At 35.6% G+C, this 7,882-nt stretch overlaps 1 long non-coding RNA gene across 1 annotated transcript in view; it reads right to left on the reverse strand.

Moving 5' to 3' along the window:
• Nucleotides 1–6,090: 6,090 nt before the first annotated feature.
• The window catches only part of LOC108372519 (uncharacterized), a 17,515-nt gene continuing 15,723 nt past the window's right edge, over nt 6,091–7,882 (reverse strand). Inside the window, exons 2-3 of the long non-coding RNA XR_001848865.1 lie at nt 6,778–6,783; nt 6,091–6,281 (exon numbers count right to left, since the gene is read on the reverse strand). This is a non-coding gene — a long non-coding RNA (uncharacterized LOC108372519). The remainder of the gene's footprint in view (nt 6,282–6,777; nt 6,784–7,882) is intronic.

Raw genomic sequence — 7,882 nt, forward strand, 5'->3', positions numbered from 1 at the left:
GACGATAGTTCCTACTTTCGTATCATTCCCCTTTGGATTTTTGTCATTTCTATAATCCTCGACTGGTTTCGAATACCTATGTTTCTGAGATGATTTAATTGGTTTCTTTTGCTTGTTCACGTATGGACATTCCCTATCAACCGGAGTCGGATCTAGGAAACGAAGCGGTATATTCCGAATGTGAAGACTCATCCGGTGAATCATGTTTTACCGAAATTTCCCGTGGCGCTGATCGCTGTCTATCCGAACGGGTTCTTTCCGGACGGGGTGTGGCAACAATTAACGAATGTGATGCAATTCGCTGAGCGAACTCACGCAATTGCTCCAACGTGTGGACTTGTCGAGTGTGGACGAGTTCACACAGATGATCGGATAAGGTACCAATGATGATATCGAGGTGGTCCCGTTCATCCAGACCACACGAATTACCCTGCAATTGGAATGTCAAGTCATCGATATGTTTCAGCAGTGTTTGCGAACGTGGATCGAATTTAATCTGTGCATATGACATTATTACTTGGGCCCGAGTATGTTTGTGGAGGTAGCGAGCACGAAGTTTCGTGCAAAAATTTTGATAATCTCCGAAGTTTCTTAGTTCGGTGAAGTACCATTGTCGAGCGGCCCCCGTGAGTGTGGGCACCAAACGCGTAACCAATTCATGGTCGGGTACTCCAATCTTATATCGAAATGAGCCAATAATAGCCAAATAATCTTCAGCCGATAGAAATTTTTCGTTCACATGAACGCCATCGAATTGAGCACGTCCCATCCATGATGGTAAACCTGTGAATTTCCTATCCATTGCATCCGCTTGGGCAGATTCGTCGAATATAGTGGCTTGATTTGGTCGTGATTGTGGTGGACCGGATAGCGAATAATTCGGAAATAAATGAGATGGTTGATTAATTGGTTCTTGGATATGAGACGTTCTAACACCACGGTAGGTATTGATCGTTTGAGTTTGTAAGGTTGCAGGACCACCCAAAGAACCATGCGGAGGATCCACCGAGGGTGGTATCCAGGTATGATTCCAGGTCGTTGGCATGGTTTGGTTCATATCACGAACGTCAGGAATTTGTGTCTGCAACTGAATCCGATCACGGATCATTTGCTGTTGCATCTGTGTTTGGGCTCTCAGCAACTCAGACACCATTACAGACAGTTGGTGTAATGAGGGTGTTGGTTCCGTTCCGCCTGACACTGAATTGAGAACGGCTGGTTGAGCATTTGAATTAACCGTACTGGTGGTCAGGGTATACCGTGGTTCAGTTGCCTGAACCGAAGTCGGTATATTCTGGTTTGGAATCGAATCTGGTATGGTTAAGGGTAAATATTGTGATGGAACAGTATTTTGAGTTGAACTCATCGTTCCCCGTTCATTCTCAAAACCATGGAAGGTCGAGTTCAAACTTAATTGGGGATCGCACGTCGGGATTCCTGTATTCGGTGAAGACATCCGAAGCTCACGAATCTTCGACTGAAATTTTCCGATCAGATCTGCCTGGCGTGACGCCGACTCGGGTTTTAACTTCAACCGAGCGGTTCGATAACAATAATGTATCATTTGATGAAGATGACCCTGAGGTGTTAACACCTCATTAGCCTTCAGTTCCCGATATGCTCTCTCACATATTTCCAACTCATTCATTTGGTGTATGGCATGGGATTTTATCAACCATGGTTGGCCAACGTAAGCAGATATTTTACCATTGAGGGCGGCTATTTCGGTGTCGGTCCATTGAAACGGCGCTGGATATAGGTTATATATCTCCCCTTCGATCTGTCGCTGTTCGTCTGTCAAATAAGTTGCATCGAGAATGGGAAACAATTCCATGTTCAAAGACTCAAATACCAAGTTGTAAATTCCGATTATTAAAAAATTTTGCCAACGGTAGACGTAAACGCCGTGCTATTAAAGTCTATGTTATAAGATGATGGTACTCGATTTAAAATCAGTACAGTATTTACTTCAGTTTATTATTTATTATTATTATTATTTTATTCTATGAGTATGTCGTTTTGAAAATCCACTTTCAAAAATAATGCCGCATAAATCGATCACTATTTGAATATTGCTTTAAATCTAATTAGTTTAACAAAAAATTCACGCTCAATTGGTTTTATATCTGATGTGATTTTCGGTCCAAATTTTTTTATAATATTATACCGAACGTGGGCTGAGAATGGCGTTTAACGCACTAGCTCGAATCTTTTTATGGACCAAGTTGTTTGCTCCCGGGATGCAGCGAAGGGTTTGAATACTTGGGAGTATTTCCTGTATCTCCTTCGGTCCCTTCTGTCGCCAACAAGGTACGCAACAAAGATCAAGACTATCCACCCCCGAATTTACCGGAAGACCAAATCAGACTGAGAATGTTAAACGAGATTAATTTAATACGAGTTTCAAATTTTATTGGGAATGAATACCCAGAGAAATTACAAAAAAAAAATTAAGAAAAATTAATAGTTTGGTTCCATTAATATTGACCGTGTTATCGGTTACGTTGCTTAAACTTATACCGAAAGACGAAATGAAAAATTATCGGTTCAAAAATCTTGACCGTCGATGTGTGGTGTTACTTGATTAAAAAAATTCAATTAACTTGCTTTTCAGAATTGGCGAACTGAACTGAACGAGAATGGTTATGACTGCTGATCAATGGTGTTCGCATCGCAGATCGATCACCATTCACCCCCGCGGAAATAAATAATCAAAATATCCACAAAAATTTTGATTGAAAACTAGCTCCAAAAAAAATCAATTAAATCTTGCCGTGTGAAGACTGAGGACGATATTGATTTACAGTGATTATGAATTCAAAAGATAATTATTTGATTCAATCTCAATGATTTATAATAGCGGAATTTCTAAAAGAAAAATGTATCAAAAATCTATTAAACTCGAATATGTATGGTTCACCGACGTACAATTTTGTGACCAACAAAATGAGAAACACGACTAGAAAGATTTTAATTTTTCCTTAAATCTAATTTTATGATGTATTAAATTGATTCGATGATGAAATTGCTATATCCCCTCAGCTGAGCACGCGGTTATTTTATGCCGGGCTTAAGTGTGGTTATGTTCAACAAAAACTTATTCTTTTTCACCCGTTTAGTTGGGCGCCAATGATTTGCTTGACCTTAGTTTGTCGGTCCAAACAGGAATCTTTATTTACGGTTGATGGATAGCTCGTTTCCAATGGATGGTGGCAAGAAAGTGGCTGACTTACGTGTAATGATCTTGTATTACCGGCTTATGGTGACTCAATTGCTGTCAAATGAATATCCAGATTTGATGCTCACAACTTCTTTATTCTACGCAACAACATGGCTGGGGATTTGCCGGAAGGAATGTGACGGCACCTTTTGTCTTTTTAACTCGATACCAGAAAAAACAGGCTTTTTACAGTCAGCCTTTTTCCTTATATTTGCTTGGACGCAGTCGATTTCCCTTTCCACTTTCCACTGAGGGGTGAGTATCGACTCCCCGAATGTCGCCAGCTTTTAATACAAGCTTTTAATACACTTTAATTACTTGGTTGTAATTCCGTTCTTGCGAGGGCTGATGAGTGTGGTTCGCTCCGTGTCCAATTCGGAAAAAGGAAATATATTTTTCTAGCCTCGTGGTATTTGACCACCGATTCTTTTATCGGTGTGGGCGTTTTCATAGTGGCCATGTCAATTCGTGTCTATACTGATATAATGGTTCGTGTCTTGAATAACTATTGGTTACGTACATTCATCTGGCAATCCCCCCCATTTTGAAGTTTAGCTTTGCCAGTTTTGTTATGTTTACATTTCTCATAATCGTTCTTATATCTATTATTTGGCCAATAAAAATAATAGATCAATTGACTGACTGTATGCATATACATATACACATGTTCGTAGCCGTTACGCGTTTTGTTGGCTTCAAAATTTCTAAAAACTCATCCTGCCTTATCATGAAAATTTGGTAAAAATTTTCACCGGAAAATTTAGTTGTTTTGCGATTTTATATGTACGATTGTAAATTATTTCACAGGTGAATACTTTATACTATAGTGTGAACATGATTCGAAGTGAACTACTTCGCTTGGTGGATATTCAACATACGATAGGTGAACTGTAAAAGCGAAGTGTGAATGAGTTCACACGGAATAAAAATTCATGATAAGGCTGATCAATATACTATTGCAAAGATGCTTATTTCACATGCTCATGTTGCTAGCATATGTATTTTAATATAAACTCATTGCTGGCAGTCTTTCATTATAATATTTGAGGTTGTATTATGAATAATCACTAGTGATGGGCGAAATAGCGATTTTTAAAATGCGAAGAGTCATGGGGATTTTTAAATCACAGCGATTTTTTAGCTAGTTCTTTTAATAACACATAAATGTGTAATAGTTCTAACAAATGATGACAAATCAGTGTTGGTACATGAAGGGATAATTCCCTACCCATATAGATTTCAGTCGAAAAAATGAGTGTAGGGAAAAGAGGGGAAAGTTGCATTTATTCGCCCAAAAATGGCTATATCTTTATTCGTTGATACAAGTTTTGAAATAAAAAACTGAAACGCAGATAACGTGATCAAGCAAATCAAACTGCGTACTTGAAAATGTCCATTTAAAACAACCGTGGAACGGTAATGAAAAACGCAATATACAGTGATGGAAAAATAAATAGGTACACGACATTTTAATAAATTTTTCCCATTTTTCTTTTATTTATTTAATACTTATTGTTTTTTTTTTATAAAAGTATTGCTCATTTCTAACAAAAATCATATAAATTCCTATTTCAAACTTTGTGCAAAAATTATAAAAACTCTGCAAAATGGCATTAAATTTTCAACTTTTAATCATTTTTTAGAATTTTTTTGCAGTTTTATAACCCATTAAATTTGAGTACAATAAAGTGCAAGTTTTAGGTTGCTAAAAAATCGGTTGATTTTTGACAATTTGTTAGCACATTTTCTTCCATACAAAGTATGTTCGAAAACTTTTTTGTATGGAAAAAGTGCGTAATACATTCAGAATAAAAATTATCAAAAATCAACGCGATGTTTTAGGAACTTCAAACTTGCACTTGATACTAAAGTTTAATGGGCTATAAAACTGCATACTCGAAAAAATCGATTAAAAAGTGGAAAATTTAAACGCAATTTTGCAGAATTTGTATAATTTTTGCACAAAGTTTGAAAAATAATTTATTTATATGGTTTTTGTTAGATAATAGCTCATAGCACTTTTATAAACAAAATAATAAATATTAAATAAATAAGAGGAAAGTAGGAACAATTTGTTAAAATGTTGTCATTTTTCCACCACTGAGCATATTCACAATGAATAATTAAAAATTGTAAAATCACCATTTCTACCATGATAGAGAAAGATCACCATTCGCAACTTTTGTTGACTAGCTATTGCCAGATACGATTTTCATTCACAGCGAAATATGCGAGTAGAAAAATCACCATTCACTGATATTGTGGCGTAGCAGTAGCACATTTTTAAATCACAGTGATAAAATCACCTGCAGTGAAATATCGCGCATTACTAATAATTATTATAATCACACTGCTCCGCATTCGGCTGGGGAACTGATGAAACTAAGTTTTTCTGAAAACCTGGATTTTATATACGAAAGTAATTTCTCAGTTCAGCCAGGTTGGCAATTTTAAGCGTTTTTTTTTTAAATTGAAGTTGGTGGTCGCAGAGCAGCATTTAAATCAATTAAAAGTGATTAAAATGCAAATATTCGTACATTCAAAAGATCTTTCTGGGGATTTTTGGGCACGAGGAACCTGCTGTTTCTTTTTTCCAAAATTAACATTAATATACATATGTATGTCGTTTTTAAGTGCCTAGAATCCCGGGATTTTCGGGAATTGCAATTTACACTGGTGGCAATAATAGAAACGCTTTATGTTGACCAGTTTTGGCTATATTTCTTTTGTTTATTTAATATTTAAAATTTTTGTTTATAAATGTGTAGCTCAATATACATATCGTCGTCTAAAGTACAAAACCGCGTATCGTCATTCTGCGAAACCGCGTAACTGACATTTGCTGCCAAAAATTGGATTTGCTCACACAAGCTCTTGGCTCAATCCTTATCCATTCGTCCTGAAATATACTAGCCAGAAATGCGATTGCTTTATAAAAAATAGATCTATTTTGAAACATGAGTGCTTTTACTCTACAGAAAATGATTTATGCAATCTCACACACGCGGCTTTGCATTATGTTGATACGCGGTTTTGCATTTTGTTGATACGCGGTTTTGTACTTTAAACGGCGATATAATACCTTGCGACAGGCAATTTTGCACAAAAAAAATCAATATATTCGCCAAACCAAGGGCCAATTTTATTAAAATTGCGTTCTTAATTTATCCCTCTGACGTCAGGATTTTTGAAAGAACTTTGAAACTTTGAAAGTATTTCAAAAAATTATGCAATGGTGCAAAATGCTTAAAAAATAGTATGCGTATAAAATGAGAGAAAAGATTCTGTAGAGTTAAAACACATTACATTTTTTGGTGCGTAAGGGACGGGTAGGTATTGAAAATACCCTTTTATAATTTTATCCTTGAATATCCTTGAAATTTCGCAATTCCTATTTTTGAAAATATTATATGTTAAGAACTAACTTTATTAGCTTAACAAAATAAAATAGATTAAAGGCGCATTTTCAATTCCTATTCGTGCTTGTGAACCCAAAAAAATTATTTTTTAAATTAAAAATTATTTTATTATTATTGGTACCTATATTTTTGTTTAACATTGCACTGATTTTTTTAAATAAATTTTGGAATTAATCTTACCTTTGTAATTATAAAGTCTTTTAAAAAAAATCATAACGTCAGAGAAATGCCCATTTATATGCAGTTCATTATATGTAATATGAGGTAGACATTTATAAAAAATTTAAATTTTGAATAAATAAAAGGAATATAGCAAAACTGGTTGAATTAAGGCGCTTCTTTTATTTCTGCCACTAGTATTATGCAGGGTTCGTATTTGCACACACATGCTCAGCTCGCGCACATGCTCAGCTCGCGCACATGCTCAGCTCGCGCACATGCCAGGAACCCATTCAACTTGCACTCATTGCTCATACACACGTGTGTGCATTAGTGGAAAACAAACTCTGCTCACAACAAGGAGTGTGCTGTTTGTTATTAAGCGCATGCACATGTGTGTGAGTCGATTTTAGCACAAACTTCTGCTCATTCACATGCACATTATATATTTTTAAAAGAAATTTGTTTTATAAAACGTTATTTTTTATTAAGCAATTCAATAAAAAATGATATGTTGTTTGTTTTTATATGACAGAAAAGATATTAAAAAATTATTTTAAGACTTGAGTTAGAACATGATACAATAATTTTTAGAAGGTAGTTTCACTTCAAAATTTTTTACATAAACCGTGTCTGCGACAAACACGCAATGTGGCCACTGCTACGATATAGAACTTAGGGATTATCGCTTGTTATTTTAGATATTTTTTAACAGAACATGTAAAGATTTATATGTTTCATAACTGATCACTTAATTTTACAACGCTTTTATCAACTTGCAATGTTGTGTTCCAGAAACTTTCAATGTTGTGTTCCAGAAGCTTTCAATGTTGTGTGTCCGACACCATAAAGCAAAGCTTTGAAAAGCTCCTATAAAAAAGCATAGTGAATAGGGCGAGGTAGATGACATCTAGATGTCGCCCTATGTACTACGTTTGCTACACCGGAAANATTCCAAAGTTCTACTTTCCCTGTAGAAATTTTAGGTCTACGTTATGTAGTTTGAAAATTGTCTACTAAATCGAATGCTTTGTAAGTGAAGTGACTTGTAGACCACTTGAGGTATAGGTGGACCAGTTGGTAA

Source organism: Rhagoletis zephyria, unplaced genomic scaffold, assembly GCF_001687245.7.
Source record: "Rhagoletis zephyria isolate East Lansing unplaced genomic scaffold, Rhagoletis_zephyria_1.1 Rzeph_scaffold_05832, whole genome shotgun sequence".
In the NCBI taxonomy this organism is placed as follows: domain Eukaryota; kingdom Metazoa; phylum Arthropoda; class Insecta; order Diptera; family Tephritidae; genus Rhagoletis; species Rhagoletis zephyria.